Genomic DNA, 19,222 nt, shown 5'->3' with positions numbered 1-19,222 from the left:
GCCAACCCCAGTCCGAGGCAGGACCCTCAGCCTTTCTCTGATGGCCATAGTGCCCCAGGGGACCAGGCGTGTCCTGGCAGGAAGATTTAGCCAGGCCAGAGCTCGGTGCTGGGTGCAGCCACTGCGTCTTTGAAAACCTCGATTCCCATCTTTGTTATTGTCTGGGCGGCAGGCCACCCGGTTTGCTGCCTGCCTCCCTCCGACCGGCCCCTGCCTTCTCCAGCTTTCTCCCTCGGGAACATGCCCTTCGCTGCACTTTCCTGGGTGGTGGTCAGGACCCTCTGCACTCGCATGCGAGACCTTGTGTACGTACCTAGTTTTGTGTGCTTTTATTGGTGGTCCGGGGAGCAGGAGAGATGGCAGGTGGTCCAGCCTCTGAGTGTGTCTGCCCTCCGGGAGCAGACAGCGTGCATGCTGTGTTTACCTCCCTCGAGCGGGCAGCCCGCACTGAGATGCTGCCGAGCAATCGGCTGGCAACCCCGGGCGGAGGTCGGAACGTGGCCGAGATGACCTGGAACAGGTTCTGCCCAGCTTGACTTCAGGTCAGCTTTGCCACAGGCTAGAGGGACGTGGAGTGGGGGCCACAGTGGGGAGTAAAACTACGAATCCGTTTCTAGCGCCGGTGGTGAACGGTAGCTGGAGCAGAATGTCACTGGCGGTGGTGTGGGATTGTCTTATTAATTTTCTATAAACAAAATCTGGCTTGGAGGCTTCTCTGGCACAAGAAGGGAGCCCAGATTTCCCACGGACAGGCAGAGAGATGGAATTTGAAATCCTTCTACCCAGCCTTGGAGCTGAAATAGGCTCTGCTAGGACTGGGATCTCCTGATTTGCTGCCTTGCTTAGAAATAGATTGATCGGCTGCCGCTGGGATGAATGGGCAGGTATGTCTCTAGGGCAGTCCCTGGAGGCGTCCTGTTTGGAGTCCAGTGAGTAAAACCAGCTCTGGCGACCCCACCCCACCCACCAAGCTCATGGTCAAACCTGGGTGAGTGCAGAGACACCTCCCCCACCCCCACTCTGACGTGGTGTGGTGCTGCTGAGGCTGGGTGGACAGATCAGCTGCCTTCGACTTGGCTCAGCAGTGAGGAGGGGGTTGAATTCTGGCTCCATGGGACCTCGCCGAGCTGCCATGCCTCTCCCTGGAAAGGGGGTAAGTGCAGAGAGAGCAGCCTCCGTGAAGGGATGGGCATGGGAAGGGGGGTGGGGGCCTCTAGGGTGGCCAGTGTAAGCTGGCTCCCGTGGCCTCCTCACATGGAGAAGGAGCATCGGGCACTCGGGGGCGGCCGCCTGGGTTCTGACACTGGGTGAATCTGTCTGCTCTATGGCTGCTGCTGAAACGGCTTTGTCGCACGCTTTCTGCCATGCTCCGCAAACTGCTCTGTTGCGAAGGTTATTTTTTGCGCCGGGATTCTCTCATCTGGAGGTTGGAAACCAGTTGGTTCTGTTCTGGGATCTTTCGGCTCCCTGGGAACGGGAGTCTGGTCCAGGTGTGGAGACGGCGGGGAGAGAGGGCTGATGTCTGGTTGTGAGGCTGGAGTCAGGCCAGCCAGGGCTGGGGAGTGGGCACAGCTGGGCTCTGGGAGGTCCGAGGGCCACGGATTTGAGCCTTTGTACTTATTTCCTTGAAAACAGCCTGGGGAGGTTCCCAACTGGTCTCCAAGATCACTGGGCCCCTCAACATTCATTTCTTCTTTGGAGGTTCTGGAGATAAGCACCAAGGTCAGGTAATCGTTCCCCGTGGATAACAGAAATGAATGCCGCTCCGAGGCTTCCCAGGTGAAAGGTGTGCTGGCAAAAGCATTTTTTTTTTTTTTTTCAGACTGGAAATGTTCCTGCCTCATTTACAAGACAGTTTTAATGTTGGTAAAAGCAATCTTGGATGTGGTGTTTCTGCCCTCCCAGAAGATAATTTTGAACTCACGCATTTATTTATTAATGTTCTTAAGTAGCTGGGAGGGTCAGCTGGCAATAACTGTGCCTTCCTCATTTTTTTCCCTCCCTGATATCCTCTCTGGGTAATGCTGGCCCTCCACACAGGTGGGCAAGCCAGGTGAAGTACCCAAGGCTGATCGCGTGGGGAGGAAGGGACTGACTACCCCTTCCAGGGAATATGTGTGTTGCCGGGAGTTCCCACACCTGAAAGTTACTAAGGGTAGGATTCCAGACAGTGTAAGACTAGGGAGGGAGATAATTTGGAGGTAAGGGGTGGGGGCTTTCAGGGACCCTCAACTGGCCCTGAGTAGGCAGGAATCAGCTTGGTCCCTTTGGGTGAGGCATTTCTTGGAGCGGGGAGAGGGAGCATGGTGAGGAACTGGAGAAAATGGAAGAGGGTATCTGTTTTCTGTTGACCATAGATGCAGGCAGTGCTGGGCACTCAGGCCTGGGTGTTCTTGACTCTCTCCCTCCCCTGCTCTGGACAGCAAGTGCCTGGTCCTTCTCTGCCTTCTCTTGGGTGATCGCGAGATGATCGTGCATCTCAGTGTCTGGGAGTAATGGGAAGTATGTCATCTTTGGATTTGAAGCCAGGCAGTTCCTGGGGCAAGTCACATTAACTGTTCTGAGCCTCGTTTGCCCATCAGCAAAATGGGTCTGATGATAATCACGTCGTTGGAAACATTAATATTAATATATTCATCATGTACTTAATAGAAAGTGTCCTGTTCAATATTGTTTCCTTGGCAACTAACACTGGGTTTTGCACATTTCTTAAATGTTACTGAAATTTTATTAAATAAGTTATAACACATGAGAGCAGTTAGACAGCCATGTTGTAGGTTTTCAGTAAGTGAAAGTTAGTATTTGGAGGGAAAAGTCACTCCGTCTTGGTAAGCCTCAGTTTTCTTCTCTGCAGTGTGGGAATAATAATGTGCAATCACGCGGTGTTATTATTCAAGAGATGGAACTAGACGCTACTGTCCCTTGAAAGGTGAAGAGGGCTGTACGGAGGATCACAGCTACCTTGAACACAAGAAATAGCCGAGGAGACAGACCCTGGGACTTGTCTGCCCCCGAGAAAGCAAACCTGTTCTATATGTGTTTTAAAAATCGAGTTTTGATGTTTGGACCATACTTCTTTTTAGTAATCTAGGCGTTTATGTTATGTCTAGTTTTTCTTTATTAAAAATGGTGCTGGTATTTAATCCTTAAATATGCATCATTTGTCTCCATCTGTGATTGTTTCCATGAGGTAAAGTCTTAGAATTACTAGGTGAAAAAATATGAGCAGTTTCAGGCTTTTGATAAATATGCTTCCCATTGAGAGCCTGTAGTAATTTACACTCCCCCAAAGGTTTTTGAGGGTGCCCACCTGTTTCTTTATGCCTTTGAAAACATTGGGTGTCATCGGTAACACGATCTTTGTCGTTTGTATAGGCAGAAGAGTGGCATTTCTTTGTTATTTGCATTTCTTGCTGGTTAGTCATTGAACATTGTTTTCCTGGGTTTAATGGCCAGTAGTGCTGTGCTGCTGTTTTAGAGTCTTGTCTGTTCCTGTCCTTTGCCTTCTGAACGTTCTGACAAGCCCTTTGCAAGAGTCTTCCTTGCCTTGTTTGGCCTTCCTTGGTTCCTTCACCACCATCCATGTAGGTGGATCTTTGTTAAATGGGCCTCTGCCTTCCAAGCAGTATGGCAGGGAATTCATTAATTACCTGCAAGGAGTGCTCCCCAGCTCCCCCTCCTCTGCTCTGCTCTCCATAAGGGAACCAGATTTAATTCTTAATCCGATAATTATCGTAAGGAAGCCTGGCACTTACACAGCACTTTGAGAGGTCTGTCGCTGTACAGCATCTGTAAGCAGTGCAGGGGTTGTTAGATTCAGGGAAACTGAGGCACATGGTCAAAGGCGTTGGTGGTGGGACCGTCGCAGAAGCCCGGCCTTGTGTCCAGGTCCCAGCCCCCCTGTAGTGTGGTACTCGGAGCCCCACGAGCACCTTTGGGTCAGGGCTGACTGGAGCCCTGCCAAGGAGCACGTGATTCTGGGCTTCATCTCCAGAGGGAGGGGGAGCCACAGAACATGACCCGGACGTGGAAAAGAGCCAATTTATTTCTGCTTTCTCATTTTTATCGCCCTCCTTTTAGATCTGCAGCTCCCTCATGTGTATCTTCCAGAGATCCGAGCTGGGCAATATTTTTAGGAACAGCGGAAATTAGCTAGTAAGGATGTGATCAGCCCCAAGCTGGTGTTTTTAAAGGCTAGAGAAGCCTTTTCCTGTACAGGTGTCTGTAGGCATGTACACATGCCTTTGACATGCACACAAGTGCATGTCTTCGTATGTCTTACAAGTACACACCTGCCCTCATGAAGGTGTGTATATGTAAACATCCTTGTACATGTCTGTGGATCTGAAATGAGGAATCGCATATAAAGCATTTGGAACAGTGCCTGGCACTTCATGTTGGGTTGGACCACATGAAGTGTTTTTTGTAGGTCGATTATGGACATATGGTTCATTCTCAGCGCTCAAGGAGTTCTGGCTACTGTTCTTATTGGGTCTGTTTTCCTATGTGTACGTGTCTGCCGGCATGTTCATTTACATACCCCCTCTTTCACCGTGTGTGTGCTATGTTCTGTGTTTGAGCTCTCACATGTGGGTATCTGTGTGCAGGTGTGCAGTTGCTGTCTAGGTGTGCGGCCGCCGAGCCAGCCAGTTTTGTGAACAAAACTGCCTGCCTTCCTGGGGAAAATCTCCCACGACTCAGCATCTCCCCAGGCCGTCAGGACAGCCACCCTTTGAGCCCTCTCGTGCCCATAGGTGCCAGCAGAGCCCAGGCCTGGATGCCAGGCCTGAGGGGTACTGCAGGGCCTTTCCCATTCTCCTAGAAAAACCCTGCGTATTTCCAGGTCCCAGGTCTGAGGATATGCAAATTGACTCTTTAATGGAATTCCTTTGCAAAATATTACTCAAACCAGAAAGTTAATTATCAGGCTCTAATTAATGGCTATTTTAGAGGGCCACAGAAGAGAGCTGGAGATCACAGGGAGACCAAAAAGGCAAGAAGGAAAACATCCAGCTCCCACGGCTGGCATGGTGACCCCTCCCCAGGCGGCCGGGCCCGCTTAGCTGCTTGCCAGCCAGTCCTCCTGGGTGATCGGCCGCAGATGAATGGAAAAAGGGCTTCTTGCATGAAGAACCTCAGATGCTGGGTTTTTCTGGCCACTGGTCTATCAGCCTACAAGGAGTGACTTGGGCCGCATTCCCAGCCTGGGGGTGGGGTGTGCAAATGGCTGAGGAGAGCCCGACCAGATTGGGGTGAGGCTGTACCACTCCCATCCCCACCCTCTGAAGCCCCCAGAGCAGCTAGGCAACATGCCCACGGCCTGGGCTATGGACGGGGCAGTCACCAGCCACTCTACAAGGGAACTAACCCTTGTGAGTTAGTTAGTTAAGGCGACTAACCCCTGAGACAGAGGGAATCTCCATTCTTTGTGGGCCTGTGTGGGTAGGAGCCTATGGGTGAGCGCACAGCGTCTCACACATACCAGGGGCACAGTCTTGGGTGCCCCCTGGTCAGGTCCTGCCTGCAGGCCATGCCACATGCCCCCACCCCGGGCATGCACGTGTAAGAACCTCCCTTTGTCGCTGCCACTTGAACCCAGAGAGCCCGAGGCCAGGCTGGAGCAGACGAGTGCAGGGTGGCAGGAACCTGGCTTCTGGCCTGCCCCACTAACTCAGTGCAGTCTACCTTGGAACAGTCTGTCTCCCCAACTTGTCTCTCCAGACGGGCTGGCAGGGCAGGAACTGACCCAGATGAGGGTTGGGTTTGCATCCCCCCCCCACCGCCCCCCCATCAGGCACTCGGAGAGGTGAGTTACTCTTTGTCATGGTGATTCCCCCCTCCCTTGTCCAGTGGACAAAGCCCCATGGGGGTCCCAGCTAGCTCTGGCCACCCCCCAGTTCACCCTGGGACCATCACCTGCCTCCAGCCCTGACCTTTCTCCCAGCCTCAGGCCCTTGTTTGCAGGGCCTGGTTGTAAGAGAGTGCTACGGGCAGAGATATAGATGCCAGCCTGGTAGCACAGGCTCTAATTTGATGCGACATTGTCGTGGGGAGTTTTCATACCACGGGCAGTGAGTGAGTGCAGCGTCTCCCTGTGCCCACTGACTAAGGGGAAGTTAATTTCATGCTCTGTCTTGTTGACATTCGTAATCAAAGCTTCGTGTTGCAGCTGCAGACTGTTAGCATGTGAAGGATGTGTGCGCCTCAGCGATTACTGTTTCCGGCGGGGGAGGAGATTAATAGGTTGTTAACAGCCCCATCCCTCCGCTCCTATTACCCTTCTTTCCCCCTTTCCGCCTTCCTCAGATTTCATCAGGAAACTCCTTCCTAGCATCAGCTCTGATAAAACCCCACTCTTGTCTTGGAACCTGAGGGTCTGGCCCCTGAGCCGGACTGACCAGCCCACCCCAGGAAGATGCCCAATAAAATGTAGATTCTTGGGCCCCCTCCCTGGACCTTCTGAATTAAGACTCTGGCCTAATTGTGTTTCCCCAAGGTGTGAGAACCGCTGTCCAAAGTTTGTTCCTTTTGCCGAGGACAGGGCTCTGTCCGAGCAACTTGCTTAGGCATTGCTATATTCTTATTGATTCCTCATAGTAAGAGTGTCTTGTGTTTCTCATTTCACTGAAACTCGAAGAGGGGAATGTTCCTGGCCCAAAGTCACATATTGGGGGGCCCCAAGCCAGGCGATCCACTCCCTGGTTGAGACCGAGGATCCTGCCATGAGCGTGCTGTGCCCTTTTTTATTAAGGTTGTGATGTTTTTTGAAATTACCTTCCCCCTTTGATAGGAGTCCTTCCTGCACTTGCCCAGGGCTCCCTGCTGTAAAAAGCACATTCGCCCTGTGCTCCAGGTCGCCAGAGGGCACTTGGAGCAGTTAGGGCGTTTATGACTGTGGTCTGCATTCTACAGGGGAAGTGGGTGAGGCTCAGGGAGGTATAGGGAGTCAGAGCTGGAGCTGGGGTGAGTCTCCTAACTCCAGGTCCAGTGCTTGGCCCACCTGAGCCACTGAGGCTCACTGCTCTTGCCAACTTCCCCGTTATAAGTGGTTCAGAGAGGGGTGCTCAGTCCTCTCTGGAATCACCAGGATCAAGTGAGTAATGTGATTCAAGCCCGGGTCCTCTGGGTCAGAGCCCGTAGGACAGGACTATCTGATTTAGGGCTGGACCAAGTGTCCTTGGCCCCAGCTGGGAGTGGAGCTCTCTGAGGACAGCCTGGAGAGGCTCATGGATGAGTGGCGGTCTGTGCAGAGGCCCTGGAGAGGCCAGGCCAGGCGGCGTAAGCTGTGTCCCCAGCTGGGGGGGCCAGATGCCTGCTGAGGTTGGAGAGAAGGATGGGGGAGGGTGGGGCAGGGGAATCTGGGCCTGGGGGGTGTGGAGCTGGAATGTGAACCCACGACTGCCTTACAACCCCATGCCCTGTACTGTCAGCTGCCGGGGAGGTCAGCAGGTGTAGGTTGGTCCAAGGCCAGCTCCACCCACTGCTTCTCTTTGAACCTCAGTTTTCCTCATCTCAACAAAGCAAAACAAAGACTAATATCTCAGAGCCTAGGATTGTGATATTCCTGGAGGGAGGGCACCCAGCACAGGGGAATGTCTTGTCTTTCCTGGGCTTTGCTGCACAGGCTTCAGGTTGTGAAGTCCCTGGAGGTGGCGTGGAGCTAGGGGGCCAGGATGCCTTTCATCTCTGCACTCTTCATGGCAAGCTGGGTGTTGAGTTACAATATCACCACCACCCACTGCCCTGCGTGGCCACCTGTGATGGGCCAGGCTCCGTGCCCTGTGCCTGTCCTGTGCTTTCTCATGTCATCCTTACACCAGCACTCTGAACGATATTGCTTGTCCTCATTTTACAGGAAAGAAAATTGAGGACCAGAGAGACTGAGCCACTTGCCCAAGTCACACAGCTCGTAGGTAGGATCCAAACCCAGACGGTCAGGCTCTATTATCAAAGGCCCCTCCATCAACCACTGTTCTCGTGGTGTCTGTTTTCCAGACGACCTGCTCAGTCGCTAATATCATCACTAACCTACCTGCCCCTTACGGAGCGTCTGCCGTGTGCCAGGCACTGTGTGTGGTCTGTAGGTCATCTCTAATCCTCTTCACTACCCTCGTTTCATCACCCCCACCCCCATGTTACAGGTGCTGAAACTGGCCTCAGAGAGGTAAAATCACTTATCAGGGATTACCCTCCTGGTGGATTTAGGATCTAGGTCTCTGGACTCAAAGCCAGGGCCCTCTCCAGTGTAGTAGCTGGCATGATGGACAGATCCCGTGGGCTAGGCCTGCTCTCAGCACTTCACAGAGAGGGACTCACTCCAAACTCACGACAGCCCGCGTGCTACTACTGACTATCATTATCACTGGTTTACAACCAGGAAGCGTGGGCTGCCCAGCCGGAATGGCAGAGCTAAGATCCTAACCTAAGAAGCCTGGCTCCCAAGTCTGTGCTCTTCACTACTGCACAGGCCTGCCCCTCCCTGTTTTACAGATGAGGAAACTGAGGCTCCAGCAGGTAAAAGCCACTAGCCCTGATCAGACCGCAGGTGGGTGGCAGAGATAGGGTCTGTACTTAGATGTTTCCGGAGTTTTACTGGCTCCCACAGGCTTCCTTGGTGGCTCCGCAGTAAAGAATCCGCCTTCAGTTCAGGAGACACAGGAGACACGGGTTCGATCCCTGGGTTGGGAAGATCCCCTGGGGGAGGAAATGGCAACCCACTCCAGTATTCTTGCCTGGAGAATCTCATGAACAGAGGAGCCTGGCAGGCTACAGTCCATGGGGTCGCAAAGAGTCGAGCACGACTGAAGCGACTGAACACACCACGTACGCGGGAGAGTGTCCCGGGCCACCCTGGGCTCGGCAGGAGGCTCCTGTGGGTACTGAAGTTCTGGAAGGGTGGGGGAGTGTGGCAGTGGAGGTGGGCCTTCCTCCTGGTCTCTATGGGTGGGGTCCCCAGGGTGTGAGGCCAGGGCTGGCTCAGGGACCATCCCCACATTTGCAGTTGCTCAGTGATTACAAGTGTCTTTCTCCGTGGGCGCCCCCAGGAGTCTGGGCCCCCACACCTCTTTTGGTCTTGACAGAGCAAGTGAGCACGGCTGCCTTTGGGTCTGTTGATTGATAACCTTGGGTGAGGTGGGGGGCGGTGACAGAGGTCTTGGGTGGGCTCACTGGCCTTGCATAGCGCACCCCCCTTCTCCACCTCCCCAGATTAGCATGATCACCCCCCTCACTGCCCAAGAGGATGAGAGAAACCTATGATGCTGGTGGGCAGGGCCTCCCAGTCCAGGCTTTGATCTGTTCATGTGGGAAGACGGTTGCTTCTGGCACCGAGACCTCTGGCTGGACGGGCTGAGGGGGCTGCTAGTCATGTAGCCAGGTTCCCAGCCCACCCAGCCGTCTGTGGACCTGAGATGGCACTGGGCACCTGCACAGCTGCCCAGCCTCAGGGCGGGGACAGAGCCAGGGGTGGTGAGGCTGGGCCGTGAGCAAGCGTTCTGCCAGGAGCCCCACCAGCATGCTCTCAGTGGTCATGTCTAGCTCCTCTGCACACGTGAAGTTCACGTTTATTGATGATGGTTGTTTATGAGACCAGTGAGAATCTATTCCACATATTTCAGGGTCAAGGGATGTTGAACCTGGCAGGGAATTCTGTGTGCGATCTGTCCAGAGTTCATCAGACTCAGCTCCTGGTTCCTGGGGGTGAGACTGGAGGTTCCCCTCCACAGACGTCATGGGCATCCTCACTTTAGGCCCTGAGAAGTCCTGCAGGAAAGAAACCAGTTTCATCTTTTTTAATCCAGGGTTTCCTGTCCCCCACCCCCACCCAGGGAGCAGTAGTATTCTGCAGAACCTTCTTGGGTAAACACTAATTTGAGGTGTTACCTCTCCTTAGAAGTGTGCTTTTTAAGAGGAGACTTTTCAAGTAGTCCATGCCTTGAGGACCTGTGGGAGCAAGCCTTGAATGACAGCCTTGCTGGCCCGGCAGCAGCTTTGGGGGTATATTATTTTTTTGGAGAAATGTACCCCCAGGTCTTCAGAATCAGCTACTAGCTCTTCTGAGTGTGCGGTGGGGCCTGGCTCTGTTCAGAGCCCTCTGTGGGCCCAGAAGGGTGGGGGGTTTATTCCCCCTTTCCTGGGCTGGGTGGCTCCCGTCTTGTACCCAGCTGCTTAGGCTCTGGGCACCCCCTCCCCCCCAGACTCCTGCAGAAAACAGCAGTCGGGCAGAGGCTGCCCACTGATTTGCATAATTGCACCGTCCCCTGAATAATTAATAAAGCTCTGTCCTTGCTGGGAGCAAAGTCTGCGCCATTATGGATGGGTTTGCCATGGATGGGTTTGTCCGAGCTCTTCCAGGGAGCCGATGGTTCCCGGACTCATCAGCTGATGCTGGCATGGAGCCCCCCCAGAGAGAGGAGAGGGCACTGGGGTGGAGGGGTGTGTCCATGCGGAAGCATTGTGGGCGGGACCGGTCTTGCTTGCTGCCTTCTTCTAGGATCCACACGTGGGTCCTGGACACACAGCTGATTTGAGATTCAGTATTCACACACTTCCTGTGATCCCACAGACTCTTCTCCTCGGAAACGGTCAACTGTTGTGGAGACTTAGCCCCGCTTCCGGTAGCCTGGAGGAGGCCCTTGCTGACCCAGAGGGTGAGGGTAGTGATGGTGAGTTTTCAGGCAAGAGCAGGGAAGAAGGAGGCATTTCTGCTTGAACCTTTCTTCTTCTTGAGTCCCTCCAAGTTTCTGGGCTTGTTAAGGGCAGGGAAAGACTGGGAGTGACTCCTCTTGGGCATGTCTAAGTCCTCTTTTTACATTGTCTCACTGAAGTGAGTTTTTGCTCTGGTCATATGGGTTTGTCTCCCTGTCATGCTGCAAAGAGAAGTTAAGGTCTGCTCCTGACTTGTCGTTGATGCTGGGGAAGGTCCTGTAGTCTGTCCAGTCAGGGCTGTACTCGCAAGTACACTGTAGGGTTGTACTTGAGAGTGCATTGTACTTGAAGGTTGTATTTGAAAGGCCTTGTTTTCTTCCCTCGGAGAAGGCAATGGCACCCCACTCCAGTACTCTTGCCTGGAAAATCCCATGGACGGAGGAGCCTGGTGGGCTATAGTCCATGGGGTCGCTAAGAGTCGGACAAGACTGAGCGACTTTACTTTCACTTTTCCCTTGCATGCACTGGAGAAGGAAATGGCAACCCACTCCAGTATTCTTGCCTGGAGAATCCCAGGGACGGCGGAGCCTGGCGGGCTGCCGTCTATGGGGTCGCACAGAGTCGGACACGACTGAAGCGACTTGGCAGCAGCAGCAGCAGCAGTTTTCTTCCCTACGTCCCCTAGTCATTATCCAAAGCGCCCAGAGGAATATTTTTCAAACTGGGTTCTGTGGAACGCCACATCCTGGCAGATGTTAATGGGCATTTGTGATGAGGGGATTCAATAGTCTTAAAGAGGTCAGAGAAGCATCCGATGAACCAAAGCAAGTAAATTTCTTCAGTGCTTGACTGTTGGGAGCCTTTCCTCTGCTATTGTGCATCCGGGTACACAGGAGGGTAAACAGGATGCTCTGCTTCCCATATTCATGGACTATCCAGGGTCTGCTTGCTCATCGCCAGTAATGGGGGAGATGCCATCCCCTTGCCGGGCAATGCCAACTCTTGGAAACCTTCCCTTTTGTTAAGCTTCACTGGCCAGCATTTAGGTAGCACTTCATCATTTACTGCTTGGGCCTCATACCAGCTAGGCAGGTGTCAGGGCGGGCATTATTCCTCTTACAGATAAGGAAACTGAGGCTCAGAGAAGGTCATTATTCCACCCAAAGCCACATAGAAAGTAGCAGAGCTGGTATTTAAGCCCAAGTTTGCCAGCTGGACCTTCAGCTCTTTCCCTTGGCCACCAAGAAGCCGTTTGCTCCCAAGGTAGAGATCAATGTGTCTGGTGGCATTGGTCCCTAGGACCTTGGGGATCTGTTACCCCTACAGCCCCTGTCCCAGCTTGCCTCGAGTGAGTTTCTGGAATTTGGAGGTAGGAGAAGTGCTAAACTCTGGTTTGATAGGATCCCAGCTGTGGGGTCTGGTTTGGGAGCCATATGAAGATATGGCTCATCATAGATGCCCAGCTCATCAAACCGTCCCTGGTTCTCACCCTTCAACTTTTTGTTTTTACAGGTGGGCCATGTTTGAGGTGCCCCACTAGCTGGGTAGGGCCCTTGTCTTGGGCCGGAGATGGTGGTCAGGGGGTAGAAGAGGAGGAAGGTGAGGAGTCCTGCCATTGTGTCTCTCCCTGGGCCTTTCTGCGAGCTACTAGTCAGGCCTGGTGGATGGCCAGGGGCAGTTTGGGGTGGGACCTGTTTACAGCAGGCCAGCTTGGAGGCTGCACTAAGGCAGAGGTGTGCAGCCTTAGGACGCGGATCAAGTGTTTCAGGAGTCTCCTTGGGTCACCAGTGCCACACGCCCCGAATCCCATGGATAGCAAGCCACACAAGGGCGCCCTGATAGACAGAGTTTTACCCTGCCAACACCTCAACCTAGGTCTGGATCCAGCTCCCTAACTTCCTGTGTGGTCTGGGACAAGTCACCTAATCTCTGAACCTCCATTTCCTCATCTTTAAAATGGGTGTGATGATGGTGCCTGCCTCCCAGGGTTCTGTCCATGGGACAGAACACAGGGTCATGGATGTCCCATGATAACTTCATCACATCATCTCATGTGTACTCACTCTCACACGTGTGCACATACCGTGGTTTTGAGCTTCCCCTGGAGACCCCAGAATCCTGTCGGCAGATCCAGCTCCACTCTTCTCACGTCTACCCCATCATGTAGGAGGAGGCAGCCCGAGACAGGCCTGGAGAGACGTCTCGCGGACACTTCTCCCACTTAGAAAATCAATATTCTGTGGTCTGCCTAATTGCTCTGTTGCTGCTAAATGAGTCATTATGGAGGGAAAATAGCAAATGCATTGTGAGATTAATGGGAAAAAATAGTTGGCAAATGACTTGCTTTGCTTCTGAAACTCTGAGAAGGTGTTACTATGAGAAATCTGGAAAGCCACGTGGGGCCAAGTCCTGGGAAGCGGCCTCTGGTGGATGGCCGGGGCAGTTTGGTGCAGGGACCTGTTTACAGCAGGCAGCCTCTGGGGTTGTGAGGCTCCAGAGGTGCCAGACAGCCTGAGAGGGCCCATGCAGGGCAGGGCGCGGAGTGGGGCGCCACAGGTGCTGGAAGCGGGGCTGCCTGAGTGGTCAAGTCTGGAGCCGGGGCGGAATAGGGAGCTCCGAAGGCCTGGTGCTGGATATCCTTCAGTTAGGGCCCCCCATGGGCCAGGCCTGTCCTGCAGGTCCGCGTGTGACTGGCGTGGAGGCCTGTGTCCTGAAGGCACTGGGAGCCCTGGAGGGCTTGATCTGTTGGGGTCGGGGTGGGGGGGGGTGATGTCCCCGAGGAAGAGAGGGGTGGGCTGAGCTCACAGTGAAGAGCCTTCTGGGCAGATGGAAGAGCTTGTGCAGACCTGTGGGTCTGGGAGCATGGGGTAAGAGAGGGCCTCACAGCATTCCTAGGAAATGCATGTTTTCTCATTTTACATACGAGGAATCGGAAACTGAGGATGGTTAAGAGCTTTAAGAGACCTGCACAAGGTCATAGAGCCTTTAAATGGCCAAGACTGGACTTGAACCTGAAAAGAAAGAAAGTGTTAGTCGCGCAATTGTGTCCAACCCTTTTGTGACCCCATGGACTGTAGCCCACCAGGTTCCTCTGTCCATGGAATTCTCCAGGAAAGAATACTGGAGTGAGTAGCCATTCCCTTCTCCAGGGGATCTTCCTGATCTAGGGATCGAACCTGGTTCTCCTGCTTTGTAGGCAGATTCTTTACCGTCTGAACCACCAGGGACTTGAACTTGGACCTGTGTAACTCTCCATCATGGTGGGTGCCCACCTAACTTCAGGCACCTGGCTTAGGCACCTGCTGCTCTGCAGCCAGCATCAGGGACCCACCCCTGCAGGGCAGGGGTCTGCAGAGGACCCTCCTGAGCTGGGGAGGTACAGGACTCCAGAGGAAGAGGGGGCCCCCTACCAGCCCCAAGCCAGGCCTCTCTGTCTTATTACTGGGCTTTGCTTCCTCTTAATGGCAACATGACATGGGTAATTTTCCGATGATCAAAATACCAAGACCACTAATGGCTCCTCTTTGAAAAAAGATCTCTGTAAGCAACACATTTCTCCCCCATGAATTGAGTTGATTTATTCCCTGCCATTAATCTCAGCTGGCCTAATCTCGTTGGGTAGGGCCTACCAGCTGCCTGCAGGTTGACTGGAGGCATGGTCAGCTGAAGGTGCCTTGAGACTGTGGGCCCCCTAGGGTTTTAGAAAGTGGCCACAACAGATAGGAGAGACTACACATGCCTTGTGGGCACCGGGAAGGGGACTTTGAGAGGCATCAGAGATCACTGCGCCTTCTTTGGGTTCCTTGATACAGCTGAGCATCTGGGTGCTACGGGAGCCAGGCAGAGAGATTCCAGAGTCCTGCCCAGGAGAGTTAGATTCACAGATCTAGGACTGGCCTCAGAATCTGTTGTCATGATGGACCCCCAGGGGATTCTAGGACCTCCAGCGAGCAGCTCTGGGATTCTCCCATCCCTGGCAGGGTCCCATGCCTCTGGGGGATGTTGGCGGTCAGGGTGCTCGGTTATCAGGCTACAGAATAACCCTGGGGCCGGACGTACCACTGGCTGCTCCAGCTTGGGGAGCCAGGTGGGCAGCTGAGACCCTGACAGGCAGGAACTCTGCCCCGGGTGCTCTGCTCCTACTGTTGGCCGAGAGTCAGTTCAGCCCAAACTCAGCTTGGATTGGCACTTCCCTACCCCTCTCCAAATATAAACTACAGCCTCACTGGTGAGAGGCTGAGTGTTTATTTGGTCTGGTTGAAGAGCCTCAGCCAGGGCCCTTTGTCCTGCTCAGATTCCACTTCCAAAAGAAGTCGGCTGAGTTCTTCTGCTAAACGGCAGGGCGTCTACTATGGGGTTCCAGGCAGGCCTGGGGCTGGCCCTGAAGATATAAAGGGAGTCCAACTGTGAGTGTGCTGCCCGTGGCGGGGGGACACCAGTGGCTTCCTGGAGTTGGTGCCTTTAGGTCTGCTTTCTGGTCTTGCTCCTGCTTCTCAGGGAGCCGGTCCCTCCCTCGGAGAGAAAGGCAGACCAGACCAGTGCTAGGGGCTCTGACCGTGGGTACCGAATCTCAGGTCTCCTCATAGACAGTCCCTGTCCCTCCATGGTGGCAGAGTCGGGCCAATCTGGGCCAGGCAGACATGAAGCAGAAGAAGCCAGGTCAAGGCTTGTCCCATATTTTTTCTTCTACCTGGGCCGTGAATGGATTCCAGACTTTAGATCCCTCAATCTCTGCCCCAGCTTGGGCAACATGGGCATCTGCTTTGTTTGCATCTGCTCTGTTAATTTGCATGGAGACGGTGGGTTGATCTCAGGAGGTTCCATAGCTTCCTACATTGTCTTTGGACAACTTGGTGGTACCCAGGGAATCAGCAGGCAGCCTGGTGATTCGTCACCACACATTTCCAGTTAGCCATCCTTGCTGTTGGTGTTATTGTTCAGTCACCAAGTCTGTCTGACTCTTTGAGATCCCATGGACTGCAGCACGCCAGGCCTCTCTGTCCCTCATCATCTCCCGGAGTTTGCCCAAGTTCGTGTCCATTGAGTGGGTGATGCTGTCCAACCATCTCATCCTCTGTTGCCTCCTTCTCTTTCTACTTTCAATCTTTCCCAGCATCAGGGCTTTACCATCTGAGCAACCAGGGAAGCATCCTTGTTGTCTCTACCTCCTAAGCCCAGGTGGCCACTTAGCCAGCTGGGTTCCTTCGGTAAATCTCTGCAGCCATTAATGATTAGTGATGGCTGTGACTCTGTCTCTTTTGCTGTTAGTGATTACCTGGAAGTGAGTTTCAGTGAAGGCAAGACTCATACTGTGCCCCGCCCCTAGGCATACACGTTTCAACCAGCTCTCCTCTCAGAAGGACAGCCCCATGGCCTCCCGTGTTCAGTTCAGTTTAGTCACTCAGTCACATCTGACTCTTTGTGACCCCATGGACTGCAGCACACCAGGCCTCACTGTCCATCACCAACTCCCGGAGCTTACTCAAACTCATGTTCATTGAGTCTGGCGTTCCCTTCTCCTCTTGCCTTCAATCTTTCTCAGCATCAGGGTCTTTTCCAGTGAGTCAGTTCTTCGAATCAGGTGGCTAAAGTGTTGGAGTTTCAGCTTCAGCGTCAGTCTTTCCGTGAATAGTCAGGACTGATTTCCTTTAGGATTGACTGGTTGGATCTCCCTGCAGTCCAAGGGACTCTCAAGAGTCTTCTCCAACACCACAGTTCAAAAGCTCAGCTTTCTTTCTAGTCCAACTCTCACATCCATACATGACTACTGGAAAAACCATCGCTTTGACTAGACAGACCTTTGTTGGCAAAGTAATGTCTCTGCTTTTTAATACACAGTCTAGGTTGGTCATAGCTTTTCTTCTAAGGAGCAAGTGTCTTTTAATTTCATGGCTGCAGTCACCATCTTCAGTGATTTTGGAGCCCCCCAAAATAAAGCTTGTCACTGATTCCATTGTTTCCCCACCTATTTGCCATGAAGTGATGGAACCGGATGCCATGATCTTAGTTTTCTGAATGTTGAGTTATAAGCCAAATTTTTCACTCTCCTCTTTCACTTTCATCAGGAGGCTCTTTAGTTCCTCACTGTCTGCCATAAGGGTGGTGTCATCTGCATATCTGAGGTTATTGATATTTTTCCCGGCAATCTTGATTCCAGCTTGTGCTTCATCTAGCCTGGCATTTCACATGATATTCTCTGCATATAAGTTAAATAAGCAGGGTGACAATATACAGCCTTGATGTACTCCTTTCCTGATTTGGAACCAGTCTGTTGTTCCATGTCCAGTTTTAACTGTTGCTTCTTGATCTGCATATAGATTTCACAGGAGGCAGGTCAGGTGGTCTGGTATTCCTGTCTCTTTAAGAATGTTCCACAGTTTGTTGTGATGCACACAGTCAAAGGCTTTGGCATAATCAGTAAAGCAGAAGTAGATATTTTTCTGGAACTCTCTTGCTTTTTCGATGATCCAACGGATGTTGGCAATTTGATCTTGGGTTCCTCTGCCTTTTCTAAATCCAGCTTGAACATCTGAAAGTTCATGGTTCACGTACTGTTGAAGCCTGGCTTGGGGAATTTTGAGCATTACTTTGCTAGCATGTGGGATGAGTGCAATTGTGCAGTAGTTTGAACATTCTTTGAGCTCCTACTTTGTCCTTCTGTCCTGGAAAGTGCACCTTAGGTCCTCTCCCAGGTGATGCCTCTGTTCCCATGGCAGAAACTGCCACCTTTCTCACTGACTTGGGGACCAGGGTCTTCCACTGAGTGGTGGCACTCAGGGACAGACAAGATTCTGGCCCCTAAGAGGCCGCTTGTGAAGCTGGTTTGCTGAGCTTGCCTGACTCTCAGAGCAGGTGCAGACACCTTGGCCATGCCCTGTGGGCTTTTTATCAGTGGTCAGTTTGGAAGCCACTCATCCCCTGGTGGAAACACATTTCTAAATGAGAGGAAACGCTACATCCGTGTGGTGCAGTTGTACAGAAAGCCATTTAATGGTCTGGCTTGTAGCTGCCCCCGCACATCGCAGTGCTGCCTGGGGGCTCCTGTGAGTCTGCCAGTGGGTAAATTCACTGAGTTTCACGCGTGTTTGTCACACGTCAGTCACCCACCCCAGCGTGCTTTAGCATGGCCAACATCCTGCTTCCCAGCACACTGGGTTCACAGAACTGCCCGGCACCTTGCCTCTCCGTGCTTGGTCCTTTCCCTGAGCAGTTATTCTGACCTCGCCAGTGGGGTGTGCAAAATGCTGCGAGAAGCCTGGGGAGCCTCCAGGCAGGAGAGCAGCCTCCCCTTGCTGCTCTCCGCTCAATTCCACCCACTCCATCACCTTCCTTCTCCCCCCCAGCCCCCTAATCCAGGCTCCTGGGTCCCCTGCTGCTGCAGGGCTCTCAGTGGAGGGGCAGGGACCCCTTAGTGTTGAGTGACTTCCTGGATTGGCCTGGGTCGTTGGAACTCCTGCTGCAGAAGCCTCAAGCCCATAGTCCCGTCACTGTTTGGGACCGTTGTGACAAGGCGTTGGTCTCCATCCTGTGAGGCAGGCACACCCACACCTTCTGTCCGGATGGCTTTTCTTGCCGGCAGCCCCCCCTACGGGCACCCCCCTGACATTTCGTGCCGAGGTTTCAGAAGGGCTGGCCACTGAATGGGGGGGCCCCTGGCTAGCCTAGCCGAGCCGGTGGCCCAGGAGAGAGCGACTGGTTCTAAACCACCCTGCCTGGGAAGGCAGAATCTCCGGGCTGCCCTGGCAACAGCTTGGAGCCAGCCTGTCGGTGTGGCCGCTGACAGCCGCGGCTCCTGACTGGCTGCGGCGCCCTGCTCCTCCCCTGCTCCACGGCTCGCTCACTCTCAGCAGCTCCTGTATCCTTCCTTGAAGCAGATGGTGCAAAGGAGGTGCGTGGCTGGGGGTCCTCGGACCCTGTGTGGCTTGCACGCTCCCACGCATGGGTGGGTCACCCTCAAGGGATTTCACCAACACTACTGGCCCGGGTTGGGTGCCATTCATTCAAGAGCAGGCTGCAGGGAAAAACAAAGCCCGACTCTGAGGTCTTAACAAGCAAGCCTCTCAGGAGTGCCCAGACTCCCTGTGTCTCGCTCCCCAGAGCCTCTGTGCCCTGGTCACCCCTGTTTACTCAGACACGGCAGGCGGATGCCTCGGTTTGCATCCTGGCTGCACCGCCCCACAGGGCTGTGACTTTGGGGAACTTGCTTAACTCGGTGAAACGGAGACTCTAGCCATTCCTGTCTCGAAGGTGGTCGAGAGGAGTAAAAGAGGCTTGTAGCTAAATGCTTAGCCGAGCACTCTGAAACGTGCCCAGCATCACCGAGACATATTCGCCATCACTGTGCCAAGGTGTCTGTCTCAACGTTGTTCCCTCGCTCCGGAATCTTCTCTTCTCCCAGCTCTTCCTACTTTGATCCTACCTGTCTTTCAAGCCCTACCTCCTTCTGCTTGAAGCCGGTGCTGAGCCCCCTCACCCAATCCCAGGTGAACCACCCTTTGCTCCCTATTTTCTGTCTGCTCCCCTGGTGGCAAGTAGGGTTTCTTGAGGGTACTGCCTGGGGTCTTTTGAACTGCAC

General features: G+C 53.4%; 1 protein-coding gene and 1 long non-coding RNA gene across 21 annotated transcripts in view; one reads left to right on the top strand and one right to left on the bottom strand.

Annotated features, from left to right (window-relative positions):
• DAB2IP (DAB2 interacting protein) overlaps window positions 1-19,222 on the top strand; it is a 208,807-nt gene that overhangs the window by 122,967 nt on the left and 66,618 nt on the right. The window contains exon 1 of one of the 20 annotated variants that reach the window (XM_081588794.1): window positions 12,165-12,246. The exons of the other annotated variants lie outside the window; for them this stretch is intronic. The gene's annotated coding sequence lies outside the window, so the exon portion shown is untranslated. Of the gene's footprint in view, window positions 1-12,164; window positions 12,247-19,222 lie in introns of those variants that run through there. 20 annotated transcript variants of the gene reach the window in all.
• On the bottom strand, window positions 9,548-18,309 carry LOC145545094 (uncharacterized). Its single transcript, XR_014081870.1, has 2 exons — window positions 12,731-18,309; window positions 9,548-9,762 (listed from the first exon to the last, which is right to left on the bottom strand). It is a non-coding gene; the product is annotated as an uncharacterized LOC145545094 (long non-coding RNA).

This window comes from Giraffa tippelskirchi, chromosome 4, assembly GCF_054371585.1.
Source record: "Giraffa tippelskirchi isolate mGirTip1 chromosome 4, T2T-mGirTip1v1.2.pri, whole genome shotgun sequence".
NCBI lineage: Eukaryota > Metazoa > Chordata > Mammalia > Artiodactyla > Giraffidae > Giraffa > Giraffa tippelskirchi.
This window is presented reverse-complemented; position numbering and strand designations above follow the sequence as displayed.